Source organism: Aotus nancymaae, unplaced genomic scaffold (assembly GCF_030222135.1).
Source record: "Aotus nancymaae isolate 86718 unplaced genomic scaffold, 86718_ANA_hifiasm-v0.15.2.pri h1tg000049l, whole genome shotgun sequence".
In the NCBI taxonomy this organism is placed as follows: domain Eukaryota; kingdom Metazoa; phylum Chordata; class Mammalia; order Primates; family Aotidae; genus Aotus; species Aotus nancymaae.
The window spans coordinates 23453166-23472333 of NW_026988463.1; positions in this window are offsets into that span (position 1 = coordinate 23453166).

Sequence of the window (19168 nt, forward strand, 5' to 3'; positions counted from 1 at the left end):
CATCACCTATATCTGGCATTTCTCCCAATGTTATCCCTCCCCAACCTCCCCACCGTCTGCTATCCCTCCCCTGCCCCCCTAACAGATCCCAGTGTGTGATGCTTCCCTCCCTGTGTCCATGTGTTCTCATTGTTCGACACCCGCCTATGAGTGAGAACATGTGGTGTTTGATTTTCTGTTCTTGTGTCAGTTTGCTGAGAATGATGGTTTCCAGATTCATCCATGTCCCTACAAAGGACATGAAAACATCGTTTTTTATGTCTGCATAGTATTTCATGGTGTATATATGCCACATTTTCCTTGTCCAGTCTATCATCAGTGGGCATTTGGGTTGGTTCCAGGTCTTTGCTATTGTCAACAATGCTGCAACGAACATACGTGTGCATGAGACACTCACATTTTCTAGGTGGAAGGAGTTATCACTTTCACAATAAAAAGCCAGTATCTACTGAGGTGGGTGAATTATTTGAGATCAGGAGTTCGAAACCAGCCTGTCCAACATGGTGAAACCCCATCTCTACTAAAAATATGAAAAAATTAGCTAGGTGTGGTGGTGGGTGCCTGTAATCCCAGCTACTTAGGCTGAGACAGGAGAATTGCTTGAACTTGGGAGGTGGAGGTTGCGGTGAGCCAAGATTGCTCCACTGCATTCCAGCCTGGGCAACAGAGTGAGACTTCGTTTCAAACAACAACAACAACGACAACAACAACAAAGCCAAAAAATTAGAGAGGCAGTTTTGAGATAAGCATTTCCTTAGAAGAGGGAACTGAGTTGCAGCAAGGTTGCAGAATGTGCTCAAAGTCATGTGGCCAAATCAAAACAGGTTCAAGACTGGGAACAGCGAGTTACTGACTCTGGGACAACACAACGCTCTATTTCCTACCTGCCTGAAGGCATCAGGAAAAGGGAGACTGGTGATTTGTAGCCTTTGGGACAATGAGTGAGGATTTCCCTAGGAACCAATACTCAGCCTCTTCTGATGGCAAGTGACAGAACCCACTTTCAACTGGGTTAAGCCAGTTGAAATGAAAAGAAGTTTTACTATAAGGAATGCTAGGATTTTGTACCTAAAACAAAACAAAACAAAAAAAAAAAGTGAGCAATTAGAACTTGGGAAGGCTGGAAGCAGATTCTATGAAGCCACTGGGAACCCAAGATACTATTTCTTCTCTCGTTCCTGGGTCACACATTTTTGCCTCTAGGTTTCGGCCAGCATGTATGCTTCATGCTTTTTCAGGAGACTATTTCCAAGACAATCCTTGGATCATCCAGAGCTCCTAAGTCACATGTCTGGCATTCAAACTAATCCCCACATTTCATAGCATCTATCTCTAGAATCCGAACTCCAGATTCCCCAGAGAGAGGTCACTACATTGAACAGCATCTACCCTATACTGGAGGCAGGGCCATGTAGGAAGATCATGCTGGAAGAAATTCAGCCCTGGGGAAAGGGGACCTCATAGAGAAAAGAGTGGGTCGGGAACCACAGACATCTCCTTAGGTCTCCATGTCAGATCCTAGCCAGTTTATGCTGAAAAAAGACTAAATAAAGTAAATCATAATCAACTGACCACTAATAGAAGCACTAAAAACATTTTAAAAATGAGCAAAATTTTAAGATATATAAACATCTAAATATGGTTTAGCATATTTCTTTGTAAAGTTCAACTGTTCATAGTCAACATTTTTTTCTTTTCTTTTCTTTTTTTTTTTTTTTAAGATGGGTCTCATTCTGTTGCCCAGGTTAGAGTACAGTGGTACGATCATAGCTCACTGCAGCTTTAAACTCCTGGGCTTAAGCAATTCTCCCACCTCAGCCTCCTGAGTTGCTGGGACTACAGGTACAACACCACACCTGGCTGATTTTTAATTTTTTTTGTAGAGATAGGGTCTCATTATGTTGTCCAGGCTGGTCTTAAACTCTTGGCCTCAAGCGATCCTCCCACCTCTGCCTCTGAAAGTGTTGGGATTACAGGTGTGAACCACCATGTCCAGCCATAGCCAACATTTAATTTTGTCCTCATTCTTGTGCTAAGGCTCAGGAGAAGTGTAATTTCAAAATTTTCAGGGGTTCTTCCCCAAGCTGGGCTCAGCTCCTGTGGTTTTGCACTTCAGAGTATCTTTGAAGTCCACAGTCCTTACAGCAGAATGTCTTCACATTTCATAAGAAGCCTTGATGGCTTGCTTTCATTTATTGGTGAGAAGGACTTATTTTGCTTCCTAATTTCCTTATTACTAATAGTATCAGTGCCAGTAGCGTCCCACTCATTTTACCTTTTCAAGCCTTCTTTCTGAGAAGGAGAACATCTCATTTCTCACTAATCAAATTTTCTTTTTCTTGTAAGCTGGAAAAGGATAAGAGAGATTTTCCTATAAACTCCCTGCCTTTCTCCTAATAACTCCATTGTATCCACTCAACAAGTATTCATTGAGCACCTATTAAGTGCTGAGTATTGCAATTAATCATGCTCTGATAGCAGCTGTCTTACTACCTTGTTGCTCTGATAATAGATATTCTTAAATGACATAGTCACATTTTCTCAGGGTTTCTAAAGTAGATAGTAAAAAGGTTATACACTGATTTTTCCAAATGTGATATCTGGAAAGTTCAAAGTAAGTCAAGGAATCTATGTAGGTCCCTCAGTCTTTTGTTTTCTTTCTTTTATTTTTCAAATCGAATTTATTTATTTAAATAAAAATTGCCAATACTATGGTGATTGAAATTAAAGGCCTCTGACCACAAAGTTTACACTGTAGGGTTTGAAAAATAAAGACAATTAGATAATGAATAATCCCTCTTATAGTGCTGGTCGTTTAAGTTAGTACTACATTCTAGAAGAGGGCTTGCCAGTGCCTACACAAGCTAAAGATAGAAATATATTTGAATTATATTTGTGGTTAAATAGCTATATAATTGCACAAATTTATCTTTTTTAAATTGTACTTTAAGTTCTGGGGTACATGTGCAGATCTTGTAGGATTGTTGCATAGGTATACACATGCCATGGTGGTTTACTGCCTCCATCCCCCTGTCACCTACATCAGGCATTTCTCCCAATGTTATCCCTTCCCAACCTCCCACCCCTCGCCATCCCTCCCCTAGCCCCCCACCCCCTAACAGACCCCAGTGTGTAATGTTCCCCTCCCTGTGTCCATGTGTTCTCATTGTTCAATACCACCTATGAATGAGAATATGCTGTGTTTGGTTTTCTGTTCTTGTGTCAGTTTGCTGAGAATGATGGTTTCCAGATTCATCCATGTCCCTACAAAGGACATGAATGCATCCTTTTTTATGGCTGCATAGTATTCCATGGTGTGTATGTGCCACATTTCACCAGAACTTGTTCAGACTGTTTTTTTTTTTTTTTTTTTTTTTTTTTGAGATGGAGTCTCATTCTGTTGCCCAGGCTGGAGTGCAGTGGTGTGATCTTGGCTCACTGTAACCTCCACCTCCCAGGTTCAAATGATTCTCCTGTCTCAGCCTCCTGTGTAGCTGTGACTACAAGCACCCACCACTATGCATGGCTAATTTTTCTGTTTTTAGTAGAGACAGGGGTTTCACCATGCTGGCCAGGCTGATCTTGAACTCCTGACCTTGTGATCCTCCCTCCTTAACCTCTCAAAGTGCTGGGATTACAGGCATGAGCTACTGTGCCCAGCCAGACTATGTTTCTTCATTGCTTTGGATTGACTACATTGTTACACGTCGGGTAAAAAGGCAGAGAATATGTTGTTAGCTCTCACAGCTAACTTGTAATCCTGCATTGGTCCAAGTTAACTGTACACCAAAACACTTTCTGGGCAGATGGTAACAATTACTAACGCATTCCTTGATTGACTGCAACAGTTTCGATGGAGAGACAGCTGAGGTCTGAGATGTGCTAGCTTGCTGTTTCTGTATTTGATCTTGTAGCAGCTGGTAAATCTGCACTCGCTGGTAGAGTCCAATCCATGTGTGTTTCTTTCAGTGGAGAAACTTCCATCATGAACTTTACCACTCTCCTTGCTGAAGGGGGAAGGATATTGCAAAATTGGCTTGTTGCTTGAAAATGTCTATTTACTGTGCTTCATGAAAAGATGTCTATGATTGAATAATGATGCTTGAGTACTTAGATGACTTCAGTCTGTAGGGGATGCCTCTCTCATTTGCCACCTGAAAAGGTGCAATTACCAAAATTGCTTGTAATGCCTCTCTTTTAGGAGTTCACATTAGGAATCCCTTCAGGAGAATTCATTCATGTATTCATGCATGCATGCATTCATTCATCTCTCTCTCCCTAGCCCTAAAAGCAAGCTTGTTCTACCTATGTACCACGAGCCTGTCTATCAACAAAGACGACTCACAAATTTTGATGTTCAAGACTACCTGATCATGGCTGGGCACGATGGCTCACACCTGTAATTGCAGCACTGTGGGAGACCTAGGTGGGCAGATGCTTGAGCCCACGAGTTTGAGACCAGTCTGGGAAACCCCTTCTCTACTAAAAATACAAAAATTAGCTGGGTGTGGTGGCACGTGCCTGTAATCCCAGCTACTCGAGAGGCTGAGGCAGGAGAATCACTTGAACCCAGGAGATGGAGGTTGCAGTGAGCTGAGATTGTGCCACTACACTCTAGCCTGCTGACAGACTGAGACTCCGTCTCAAAAAAAAAAAAAAAGATTACCTGGTCATTGGAGATAGAGCCAATGGTGTGCTGGGAGGTCCTTGCTAATCAGCTTGCCAAAAAAATTAAGAAACATTTTATTTGTAGTGTTCGCTGATTTCTCTGGTATAAATACTCCTACTATGGTTGATTTGAAGCTACCATCATGATGTCACTGCATGTGTGCACAGTGGCTCTCATAAATCATGTGAGCCAGCTCCAGTACACCAGTTGATGTGATCTGCTTTCAAATCTCCACCCCTTTGCTGATTTTGTTACCTCATTCATTTGTGGGCCATCTGTAGCTCCCATAAGAGAAGTTAAGGGTTGGGGTGAAGGTGGCATTCATAGCTGAGTGAGAAATAGCCTAATATAATTATCAAGTACGTGGATTCAGGTCCATGTCAAGCGCATACATAGTTCAGATCTCAGCTCTGCCAATATTATATCATCCTGGACATGTTGCTTATCTTGCTGTTTCTGTCTTACCTTGAAGGCAGAGGGCCTCATTGGAATAGCCTATGATTAAATGGACTTACATTTGTAAAGTGCTTAGAATAGTGTCAATCACACAGTGTGTGTCGTGCAAATGTTTGTTGAATAAATAAGACTCATTCCACAAATATTTACTGAGTACCTAGTTTGGGCCAAGTGCAGGCACTAACTGTTATGGATGTGACAGAGACTGAAACAGTTTCTCCCCTTAGGAGTTCAGGATGTAGTGTAGTGGGGGAGAGGTAATGCACACACATTGCCTTGATACAAAGAAAAAATGAAAACATCTAACTTTTATGGAGTATTATGTGGCAGAAACTTTGATAAGTACTTAATATACATTATTTTATTTCCATTTGGTCATCACTTAAGAGGTATATATATACACACACACACACACACACACACACACACACATATTTGAGGTAGAGTCTCGCTCTGTTGCCCAGGCTGGAATGTGGTTGTGCAATCTCAGCTCACTGCAACCCCCGCCTCCTGGGTTCAACAATTCTCTTGCATCAGCCTCCTGAGTAGCTGGGATTACAGGTGTACACCATCACACCCAGCTAATTTTTGGCCAGACTGTCTTGAACTTCTGACCTCAAGTGATCTGCCTGCTTCAGCCTCCCAAAGTGCTGTGATTACAGGCATGAGCTACTGCTCCTGGCAAGGGGTATCAACTTTGTAAAACCAACATTGAAGAATTAGTAGTAAAGCCCAACATTTGAAAACATCTGGTCACTTATAGTTCTTTAATTATTAAGATTGCCCTATTAAATACACTAATACCCCATCATAAAAAGGTATAATCAAATTTATAAAGATAAATTTGATTATACATAAATTTGATTATACATGTTTATCATGGGGCATTCGTATATTTATGTTAACTTTCCTAAGTTTTATACTATGGAAACTTCAAACATATCAAATAGAGACAGTGATATAATGCATCTCTAGATAGCCATCATCTGACTTCACTAATACGGTTTGGCTCTGTGTCCCCACCCAATCTCATCTCGAATTGTAATTCCCACATGTCAAGGGAGGAAAGTGATTGGATTATGGGGTCAGTTTCTCTCCTGCTGTTCTTACCACAGTGGGTGAATTCTCACTAGATCTGATGGTTTTTTAAATGGTAGTTTTTCCTTTGCACTGTCTCTCTGTCCTGCCGCCTTATGAAGAAGGTGCCTGCTTCCCTTTCCCCTTCTGCCATTATTGTAAGTTTCCTGAGGCTTCACTAGCCATGAGGAACTGTGAGTCAGTTAAACCTCTTTCCTTCAATTACCCAGTCTCAGGGAATTTCTTTATAGCAGTGTGAAAACAGACTAATACATTCACCAATTATCAACCTATGGCCAGTTTTGATTCATTCACACCTGTGTCTACTTCTCTCACCTGAATTTTTAAGAAGAAAATTCCAGACATCATATAATTCCATCCATACTACCCCCATTTCACAGATTAGAAAAGTGAGGCTTAGAGTTAAGGTTACACAGCTAGTAAGTGGCAAAGCTGGGACATGAACCCCAGTTTATTTCACTCCAAAGTCCACACTTTTAACCATATTGCTAAAATTGGGAGGAGATTGCAAGTACCCCAAGTAAGAGAAGGAAATGGGAGCACAAAAGCTTGGAAGAAATCCCGGAGAGCTTTGCAAAAAAAAAAAAAAAAAAAAAAAGTTCAGGCTGTTGAGATGGAGGTGGGGATTTTCAGGAGACATAAAAAGCTTGCCTTGAGTCACAGAAAAATGATTAGAGGTTGGGCTGTGGGTTTGAAGAGAATTATTGAAGGGTTGAAGGTGTGGTGAGTGGGTTAACCTAAAGGGTATCATCTGGGAGGTCTTGTTTAAAATGCTGATTGCTGGGATCCTCTGCAGACCTCCTGAGTGTGACTTTCTGGGACTTGTTGCCTCGGGATCTATTTTTAACAAGCTCCCCTGGAGTTTCTGATTTTATTATCCTATGTAGTTTGAAAACCAAATGGAGCCATTAACTGGAACCATCAGGACTGTAGGGATAATCATTCAGCAATTTTATTTTTGTTTCCCACTGTGTGTTCAATCCTGTTATGCAGCCCTGAGAGAAATTCCTGGGAAGCCCCAATGCCTTTCTCGGCCGTTATTAGTCACTCGATTCTCCAGGTACCTCAAGCCATACATAGAAAAGTCTCATTTCAGCAAATATGTGTAGGCTTTAAATTCCATTTAAAGATGTTTGAAAGGGAATGAAAGCCTCTCTCTTCCTGTGCTAGGGCATACTTTGGGCTGGAAGCCCATGGTGGGAAAGAAGGGCTTAGGTATCTCTCCCTTTCCTGGTTTGGGCTTCTCCTCCTCTGTTTTTTTTTCTTTTTTTGGAAATAGGGTCTGGCTCTGTCACCCATGCTGGAGTGCAATGGCATGATCTCAGCTCACTGCAACCTTCTCCTCTGGGTTCAAGTGATTCACATGCCTCAGCCTCCTGAGTAGCTGAGATTACAGGTACCCACCACTCCTGGCTAATTTTTGTGTTTTTAGTAGAGATGGGGTTTCACCATGTTGGCCAGGCTGGGCTTGAACTCCTGACCTCAGGTGATCCAACTGCCTCCACCTCTCAAAGTGCTGGGATTATAGGCATGAGCTACTGTACCTGGCAAGGCTTCACCTCCTCTTGCCTTACTCATCCAACCGCCTCCAAATTCTCCAAAGCTGCATCAGAAAGAGAGGGAATGCCTAAAGGATAGAACAATTCTTTTACTTTAGCACTGCAATCTGTACAATAAATGATAACCATTTTGTAGTTCATAAAATTGGTCTTCATATGTGTTTATCCTGTTCTTCAGCTTTGTTATTGTTGTAGAGCTTTTAATTTTGGCAACTATTTCTTTAAATTTATAAGGACTCAGTTCCTTTGTACTGTTGGCAGCCTCATTTCAATTTAGGAATGTGATATCTACTCAAATATCTTTTAGTATATTAACCATACTTCTTTGAGAAGTCTCTTCTGATTTTTACATTAACTGTACTTCATTTGGTGTTAGCTCCTCTGTTTATTCAGCCTCCTACCTTCTGTTTCATGCTGTTTGCCTCAACTATTTGGTTGTCTGGATTGAAGTGTGGTTCTTTCAGTATAATTGAAAATCAATATGGCTCAGGCAGTGAATGTGGATTACGGTGACAGGGAATTTGGTGTGGGGAACATGCCATGTAGCTGAGTTTTCCCTTAAGGAATGTAGACAGTGCTTAGCTTGTGGGAGTGACTTGGGGACACTGGTCTCTTTCTCTCTGAAGCCTCAATTCTTCCTAATGAAATTCTCCCGTGGCAGAGCCATTCTGTATTCAGAGCATTGTTCTTCTATCAAGACAATCAGGCCGGGTGTGGTGGCTCACTCCTGTAATCCCAGCACTTTGGGAGGTCGAGGTGGGTGGATCACCTGAAATCAGGAGTTTGAGACCAGCCTGGCCAATACGGTGAAATCCTGTCTTTACTAAAGATACGAAAATTAGCCAGGCATGGTGGCATGAGCCTATAATCTCAGCTACTCAGAGGCTGAGGTAAGAGAATCGCCTGAACCTGGGAGATGGAGGTTGAAGTAAGCTGAGATTGTGCCACTGTACTCCAGCCTGGGTGACAGAATGAGACTCCATCTCAAAGAAAAAAAAAAAGAAGACAATCAGTAATACTAGTATGATTTAATATTTGTAATGTAAATTATCATATTAGTAGGCCAAAAAAGAAAAAACTATTATCATTTAAATAAATGCCTAAACCAATATTTAATGCACTTTAAACTCTAATGCTGATTTTAAACATTTAGTTACATAATAATAGGTGGACATGTACCTAACATGACAAAAATATAAAAATATATAATATATACATTTATATACTTCATGTAAAAATATAAAATTCACACACATTTATATTCATAGCAAAAAAAAAAAAGCCAGTGCTTTGCTTAAGGGTGAAATTTTGAAACATTTCCCACTAAAGTGAGAAATTAAATGAGGCCTGCAATAACAATTATTAAGATATTTTTTATTATATAAGTAATGCATATTGTAATATAAAATTTAAACTTCACAGAGAAACATAATAAAAAGTGAAAGCCCTACCCATAATTGCATGCTCTTAAAATATCAATTCAATACTACCCATAATTGCATGCTCTTAAAATATCAATTCAATAGTTTGATACCTTTCCTCCCAATTTTATTTTTCTAAGAAAATACTAAGATTTATTACATTTTTTTGGATGGGTCACAAAATGGGATCAAATAACTAGTCAACACACTTAGAAAAGAGTATAAAGTAGCATAACAATCTTAATTGAGGGCCCAAAATTGTTTTTTATAGATGTTTCAACTATCTATTGATGTGTAACAAACTATCCCAATACTCAGTGGCTTAAGATAACAACCATTTTATTTGCTCATGATTCTGCCCATTTGGTTGGGTTTTTCCATCTTTCTCTCTTTATGGCCTTTGCATGTGATCTCTCCAGCAAAGGAATCAGACTTTTCGCAAGGTGGATTAGGGTTCCCGACAGCACAAAAGTATAAACTGCTGGGCTTCTTAAGATTAGCACTACATCACTTCCATTCCTTTCTATTAATTAAAAGCAAGCCACAGACCCAGCCTATAACCAAGGGCAAGAGACTACACAAGGGTGTGAATACCAGGAGGTGTGGTTTATTGGGACAACAATTTAACAAATTACCATCATAGATAGTATGACTTTAGTTATAGACACGTAAGAGAATCAACCAGAAAATTATTAGGAACGATAAGAGAGTTTAGTTAAATAATGGATAACAGAATATATTAAAAACAACTAATTGTTAACTATATATTATCATATATAATGAGATATATTTAGATACGCATTATACATATAAGTAGATATTATAGATTACATATCTAATTATACCTACAACAATATTACTTAAGAAGGTTAATGAAATTAAAGACAGCATTTACAATACCAATAATAATAATTATTATTACTTTTTGAAACAGAGTCTTGCTCCTTCACCCAGGCTGGAGTGCAGTGGCATGATCTCGGTTCATTGGAACCTCCACTTCCTGGGTTTAAGTGATTCTCATGCCTCAGCCTCCTGAGTAGCTGGGACTACAGACACATGCCACCATGCCCAGCTAATTTTTGTATTTTTAGTAGAGATGAGGTTTCACCATATTGACCAGGCTGGTTGCAAACTCCTGACAAGCAATCTGCCCACCTTGACCTCCCAAAGTGCTGAGTTTACAGCCATGAGCCACTGCACCTGGCCCCAGTAATTATTTATTTCATGAATATTTATTTTAGCCACTGCCATGTAGCAAGTATTTTGCTAGGCCACAGCTATATAGAAGTACACAGAACAGAAAGAAGTTTTACTCTCATGAAACTTACAGTCTAAAGAAGTGGGTGTACATTAAACAAAGTCCCTGATGGAGGGAAGAATTTAGTGCATCAGTAAGTTATGCTTTGATGAATGCTGTGTAACAAACAATCCCTTAATTGTTTTAAATCTTAGTAGTTTAAAGAAATAAACATCTATTGTTCTGCTCAAGGGTGTACAAGTTGCTTGGGGGCAATGCTGCTTTAGGCTGTGGGTTGGGTTTAGTTCCGTTCCATGTGTCTTTCAGTCTAGATCAGCAGCAAATCGGCATGCTCTTCTCCCAGATGGCAGAAGTGCAGGCAGCTAAACCAAACCAGGCAAGCACATTTAAAGCCTCTCTTTACATAGTTTACATTCCATTGGTAAGAGCAAATCACATGTCCAAGTCCAGTGTTGATGAGATGAAGATGTGTAATTCTATAATATGGAGGAAATGAAGAATCAGAAACAATAATCTAATAAACCATAGCCAGAAATATGAAGAACTAATTCCCATGGGGCTCGGGTATCATGAACAAGAAGGACAGTGGTGGTGTATAAGGCCAAAGACAGACAGGGGATAGATGGTTTAGGGCCTTGCTGGTCTTACTGAAGATGTTGAATTTCACATAAATGCAATAAAAAGCCACTGGAAGATTTTAAGTCTGGAGGTGATATAATCAATTTACATGTTTTAAGAAGATCCTGTTGTATAAAGGGTGAATTGGAAGAAGAAAAAAGAAGACATAGACCAATGAAATTTGTTGCAATAAATTCAGATAGCAGTATGGCTTAGACAAGGAGGGTAAGTAGAAAGGAAGAGAAGCTAATGTGTTTGAGATATATTTTGGAGAGGGTTGGTCTTGGTCATGAGTTGGATGTAAGTTTGAGAGGGGACTCAGGAATGATTCAGATTCCTGACAATTACACTAGGGTGACTACAGATACCTTACTTGAAATGGGGACTGGGGAAGTGCTGTCTGGCAAAGGAACAGATTTGAGGAGATAGATTAAAAGTTTAGTTTTAGACATACTGAAATCCGTATGCTTGTGAGACACTACTCATAAAATATCTGGGGACAAGCTTAACAAGCAATGTGGAGGATCTATATGAATAAAACTATAAACCTCTATTGAGGGACATAAAAGAAGATTTGAATCAATGGCATGTCAAACCTTGCACTTGGATAAGAAGACAAAATTGTAAAGATGTCAATTCTCACTAAATAAATCTATAAATTCAATGCAACTTCAATCAAATTTCAATAGTACTTTTTTCTTGGAACTTGTCGCAATTACCAGGAACATTCTTTAAAAAGAAGAGTAATGAGAAATAACCTGTTCCACCATGTAGTATAATGCATTATAAAATAATGAAATTTATAACAGCAGACTACTGATGCAGGAATAGACTGATAGATCAATGGCATGGAATGAAGTATAGAAATATATCCAAGAACAGATGAGAATTTAGTATATTACAAAGATTGAGCATATCCAAGTGGGAAAAAGACAGGTTATTTGTAAGTGGTTTAAGGACAACTGGATAACTATATGGAGAAAAAAGAAATGAAACAGCATTTGTAGGTCATTCAGGAAGCTTTACTCTTTCTTATCTGCTATATACTGTTCCATAGTTTCAGTATAGCATAATTTATATTCATATTGATGTACTTTTAGCTTTTGGGGGGATTATAAACAATAGAGTGAAAAGAAGATTTTAATATAGCATTCTTGGATAAATGTGTGAATCCTCCAGGATAGATTCTGAGATGTGAATTTGCTGGGTCAGAAAGTATGTGCTTCTCTAAAAAAGCACTGCTAAATTTCCATTTGAAACCCCAAACTACACTCCAGCAGCAATGGGCAAGAAGAGAAAAACAAACCCAAATAAAATAGATTGATCAAGTTAATAAAAATAAAAGCAGAAATAAATGAAACAGAAAAAACAAGAGTAAAGATGATTTTTTAAAGAATCATAAAACACACATGGTTTCTGCCAGCCTAATCAAGGCAAAGAGAGAGGATCCAAATCGTATTAGGAATGATGAAGGAGATAGAGTATAGATACTAAAGAGATTTTTTTTTTAATTAGGAGGTTAATTCGTACAGCACTTTTGCTAAAGTCAGAGGGTAAAACAATAACTGCTCGTGATAAAAAATTGCCATTGAAATTCCTTTATAAGTCATACTTATATCGAAGGTGGATATATTCTTGCAAAAACTAATGTTTTTAAAAAATTTATCTTTGAACCTCATCATTGTTTTTAAATGTGGCCAACTTATATGATTGTATAGTTTACTTGCAACTTATATGATTGTACAGTTTGCTTCTAAACCATACGATCACGTTTGGAGAGATGAGATGCTTGACAGAAACTGACAGCATGGGTAGCAGATTAACATCTTGCTCATGTGAGGCATAGCCTCTTTAATCGGAATAAAAGGAGGAATTGCCCACGTGGTTTACATTGTTTGGCTTCCCTCCCTCCTTTTTTCTCTTCTTTAAACATATATAAAAAATTTAATAGGGCTTGTATAGTTGAATCCACATATAATAAATGTATGGATGATGTGATTCAACTATATAACTTTATACCAATCCATTTGAAATCCTTAGATGAAATGGACAAAAATGTCAAGGAAAATATAAATTACCAAAATTGGTCCAAGAAAACCAATAGAAAACACTCATAAAAAAAAATAGAAATGACAGTTAAAGGCCCATCTACCAATCTGCCTCTCCCTCTCTGTCATCCAGGACACAAGCCCTTTGAAGTTATATAGGCAAGTTCTACCAAATTCCAAGGAAGAACCCACTCTATTTTACATGCCAGAACATTGAAAAATGTGGGGAACAACTAATCTTATTTTTTAAGGCAAATTTATTCCCAATATCAAGACAAAATAAAATTACAGGCACTTTTGAATACAGAGGCAAAAAACTAAAAAGTAGTAGATAATTTAATCTAATGGTACATTATAAAAGAATAATATATCTTGATCAAGTGGATTTATCTAAGAAATTCAAGTTTGGGAATCAATGTAACTATCAATGTAACTCACTGTATTTACAGATCAAAGGAGAAAATCATTCAATGGATACTGGGAAGACATTTGCTAAAATGCAACATCCTTTCATGATCAGACACACTAGAAATAGCTGTAAAGGGGTCACCATAAATACATAGCAAATGTTACACTTAATGCTGAAGCTTTTAGAAACATTGTCATTCAAATAAGAAGCATCACATGGATGTTTGCTTTGACTACCAAGAATTACAATTCTAGTGAGGGCCTAGCCAATGCAATAAGATGAAATATTTGAGAGAGAGAGCCAAGATGGCTGATCACTAGCAGCTCGGGCTCGTAGTTCCCAGTGAAAGCGCAGAGAACGAGAGGACGCCACACTTTCAGATGAATATTTGTTGCTCACAGACCAGGAGATTCCCAGCAGAGGAGCCCCACGGGTCGCCAGGGCGACTCTTGTGGCTGGCGCGGCGGCTTTGCTGGCGCCTTAGCGCACCAGTTTGTGGTGCAGAGTCCGGAGATTCCCGGGCAGAAAAGCACCTTCAATCTTAACACTGCTGTTTTGGCTGGCGCAGTGGATTGCTCAGATTTCGGTGCTGGGAATCAACAAGTTGGACGTCTGCTCAGAGACCTAGTTATAAAGTCGGTATTACAAAGATGACAGACGGATAAATATATAATGAAGGGAAGAAATGAGCGTAAAAAGGCAGAGAATACTCAAAATCAGAATGCCTCTCCCTCTACAGGGGATCGCAATTCCTTATCAGTAACGGAACAAGGCTTAATAGACTATGAGTGTGTTCCAATAACAGAAGCAGGTTTCAAAACGTGGGTGATAAGAAACTTCTGTGAATTAAAAGAACTTGTTCTAACGCAATGCAAAGAAACTAAGAACCTTGAAAAAAGGTTTGACGAAATGTTTACGAGAATGGACAATTTAGAGAAGAATATAAGTGAATTGATGGAGCTGAAAAACACAACACGAGAACTTCGCGAAGCATGCACAAGTTTAAACAGTCGAATTGATCAAGTAGAAGAAAGGATATCAGAAGTCGAGAACCAGCTCAGTGAAATGAAACGAGAAGACAAGATTGGAGAAAAAAGGATGAAAAGGAATGAGCAAAGTCTCCAGGAAATATGGGACTATGTGAAAAGACCTAATTTACGTTTGATAGATGTACCTGAATGTGACAAAGAGAATGAATCCAAGTTGGAAAATACTCTTCAGGATATCATTCAGGAAAACTTTCCCAACCTGGCAAGGCAGGGTAATATTCAACTCCAGGTAATACAGAGAACACCACAAAGATATTCTTCAATAAGACCAACCCCAAGGCACATAATTGCCAGATTTATTAGGGTTGAAATGAAGGAGAAAATACTAAGGGCAGCCAGAGAGAAAGGTCAGGTTACCCATAAAGGGAAACCTGTCAGACTTACAGCAGATCTCTCAGCAGAAACCCTACAAGCCAGAAGAGAGTGGGGACCAATACTTAATATCCTTAAAGAAAAGAACTTTCAACCCAGAATTTCATATCCAGCCAAACTAAGCTTTATAATTGAAGGAAAAATTAAATCTTTTGCGAACAAACAAGTACTTAGAGACTTCACCACCACCAGGCCTGCTTTACAAGAGCTTCTGAAAGAAGCACTATACATATAAAGGAACAACCAATATCAGCCTTTCCAAAAATATATCAAAAAGAAAAGAGCATTCACACAATGAAAAATTTACACTAACTAATGGGCAAAACAGCCAGCTAGCATCAAATGCCAGTATTAAACTTATATATATTCTAATCGGATAAAAAGCCAAAACCCATCGGTATGCTGCATCCAGACCCATTTCACATGCAACGATACACAAAGACTCAAAACAAAGAGAAGGAGGAAGATTTATCAACCAACCAGAGAGTAAAAATAAACAAATAAACAAAAAGCAGGAGATGCAATTCTCGCCTCTGATAAAGTAGACTTTAAAGCAACAAAGCGCAAAAGAGGCAAAGAAGGACATCATATAATGGCAAAAGGATCAATGTAACAAGAAGAGCTAACGATTTTATAGATCAACGAGACAGAAAATTAACAAGGACATTCAGGACTTGAACTCAGACCTGGAACAAGTAAACTTAATAAACATTTATAGAACTCTCCACTTCAAATACACAAAACATACATTACCACCTCACACCTATTCTAAAAGTGACTACATAATTGGAAGTAAATCACTCCTCAGTAATCGCATAGCATTTCATAGGTTTAAATGAAATATTGGTTGGCTGCTTGTTTGTTATTTTCTTCCCTTATTCCTTCCTGTCTACATCAAGTATAATTATTGGTATAAAAGAGGTTTTCAATACCCATTACTAAACTGCATTCTAGCCTGGGCAAGAAATCAATACTCCCATTCTCTCTCTCTTTCTCTTCCTTTTTCTTCCTCTTCTTCATTTCTTTCTATCTTTCAAAAAAAAAATTTGAAAAATAAATATTGGATGGAATATATAATTTGCAGAATTGTATTAACTGAAACATGAAAACATTGTTCTCTCTGCTTTTCTTGCTTCCAGTCATACTGCATTTACTCTTCTGTAACTCAGATATATATAATGCATATATGAAATTACTTATATATAATGTGTATGTATATGAAATCTCTCTATATTTACATAAATACACATTGTGTGAATTAATGCACATTGTTTAACCAGGCCCCCATTGATGAACTTTGTGTTTCTTTTTTTCTTTAGTATTGTAAACACTTCGTTGCTTTTGTATCACTGTATTTGAAGGATAAATTTCCAGATCTTGAATTGCTAAATTAAAAACAGCCCAGATGTCCTTCAGTAGGTGAATCGTTGAGCAAACTGTGATTTGCTTTGTATTCCAAATCATGGAATTCACATCAGCCATAAAAAGGAACAGACTATTGGTATACACTACAACTTGGATAAATCTAGGGAATTATGTTGAGTGAAAAAAGCCCATTCAAAAAGTGTGATATACGTACTGTATCATTTCATTTATTTAACATTTTTAAGTGAGAAATTTTTTTTTCCTCTTCTCCCTCTGTCACCACTATATTGAGCTATAATTAACAAATATAAATTGTATATTCTTAAGGTATACAATGTGATGTTTTGATACATGTATACATTGTGAGAGGCCAGATGTGGTGGCTAATGCCTATAATCCCACATTTTGGGAGGCCAAGGTGGGTGGATCACTTGAGGTCAGGAGTTTGAGGCCAGCCTGGCCAACATGGTGAAACCCTGTCTCTATCAAAAAATGCAAGAATTAGCTGGGTGTGGTGGCAGGTGTCTGTAGTCCCAGCTACTTGGGAGGCTGAGGTGGAAGAATCACTGGAACCAGGATGCGGAGGTTGCAGTGGGCCATGATTGCGCCACTGCACTCCAGCCTGGGAGACAGAATGAGACCCTATCTCAACAAACAAACCAACCAACCAACCAAACACACCCTGACCCCCCAAAAAGGTTACATACTGTATTATTTCACTTATTCAACATATTTAAGTGATAACATTTTCTTTTCACTGAGAATAAGATTTGTTCTTCTTCCTCAAGAATTGCTTTGGCTATTTGGGGTCTTTAGTGGTTCCATATAAATTTTAAGATTTTTTTTTTCTATTTCAAGTGAAAAATGCCATTGGAATTTTCATAGAGATTACATTGAAACTGTAGACCAAAGTGACAGTGTAGATATTTTAACAATATTAATTAATCCAATCCATGACCATATGACTATTATTCTTCATTCTATTCATGTGACTTATTGGATTTATTAATTTGCATATGTTGAATCATCCTTTCATCCTAGAAATAAATCCCATTTGATCAAGGTGTAAGGTCTTTTTGATGTGCTGTTGAAATAAATTTGCTAGTATTTTGTTGAAAAGTTTTATATCTATGTTCCTCAGGGATATTGGTCTTCAGTCTTCTTGCAGTGTCCTGCTCTGGTATCAGGGTAATACTGGTTTCATAAAATGAGTTTCGAAGTGTTTTATCATCTTCAAACTTTTGGAGGCGGTTGAGGAAGATCAGCATTAATCCTCCCTCCCTTCCTCCTTCCCTCCCTCCCTTCTCCCCTTTCCCCCTCCCTTCTCCCCTTACCCCTTTCCTCCTCTCTTCCCCCCTTCCTTCCCGCTTTCCCCCTTCCTTCCTTCCCTCCCTTCCCACCTCCCTCCCTCCCTCCCTCTCTTCCTTCCTTCCTTCCTTCCTTTATTTGGACAGGGTCTTGGTCTGTCTCCCAAGCTGAAGCACAGTGGCACTGGCTCATTGCAACCTCCACCTCCTGGTTCAAGTGATTCTCCTGCCTCAGCCTCCCCAGTAACTAGAATTATAGGTGCCTGGCTAATTACCATGCCTCGCTAATTTTTGTATTTTTAGTAGAGACAGGGTTTCACCATGTTGGCCAGGCTGGTCTTGAACTCCTGACCACAAGTGGTCTGCCTGCCTCAGCCTCCCAAGTGCTGGGATTACAGGCAGGAGCCACTGTGTCAGGCCTAATTATTATTTAAATATTTGGTAGAATTTATCAGTGGAACTATAAGATCCTGGGCTTTTCTTTGGTGGGAGATTTTTGATTACTGCTTTAATCTCCTTACTCATTACTGATATGTTCAGATTTTCAATTCAAGATTCAGTCCTGTTAAGTTATGCTTCTAGAAGTTTACTCATTTCTTCCAGGTTATCCAATTTGTTGGTATATAATTGCTTCTTATATTCCTTATGATCCTTTGCATTTCTGTGGTATCACTTGTAATGTCTCCTCTTTCATTTGTAATTTTGTTTGTCTTCTCTTTCTAGCCAAACATTTGTAAATTTTGTTTTTATTTCCAAAACACAAACTCTTAGTTTTGTGAATCTTTTCTATTGCTTTTCTAGTCTGTATTTCATTTATTTATTCTTAATATTTATTCCTTTCTATCTGCCAACTTTGAGCTTAGTTTGTTCTTCTTTTGCTAGGTGCTTGAAATATAAAGTTAGGTTGTTAACTTGAGGTATATTGTTTTTTAACATAGGCATTTTTTTTTTTTTGGTAAAAACTTACCTCTTAGAATGGCTTTTGCCAGCCAGGAGTGGTGGCTTATGCCTGTAATCCCAGCATTTTGGGAGGCCAAGGTGGTGAATCACTTAAGGTCAGGAGTTAGAGACCAGCCTGGCCAACATGTTGAAACCCTATCCCTACTAAAATTACAAAGATTAGCTGAGCATGGTGGTGCATACCTGTAGTCCCAGCTACTCGGGAGCCCAGACAGGAAAATTGCTTGAACCTGCGAGGTGGAGGTTGCAGTGAGCCAAGATCGTGCCACTGCACTCCAGCCTGGGCGACAGAGCAAGACTCCGTCACAAAAAACAAACAAACAAACAAACAAACAACAACAAAAAACAAAACTGCTTTTGCTGTATTCCATAAGTTTTGGTATGTTGTTTTTCCATCTGCCTTTGTCCCAATATATTTTATGATTTCCCTTTTGATTTCTTTAACCTACTGGTTGTTCAGGAGTGTATGTTTTAATTTCCATGTATTTGTGAGTTTTGCATTTTTCCTCTTGTTATTGACTTCTGGTTTCATACCATTATGGTTAGGAAGATAACTGACATAATTTCAATCCTCTTAAA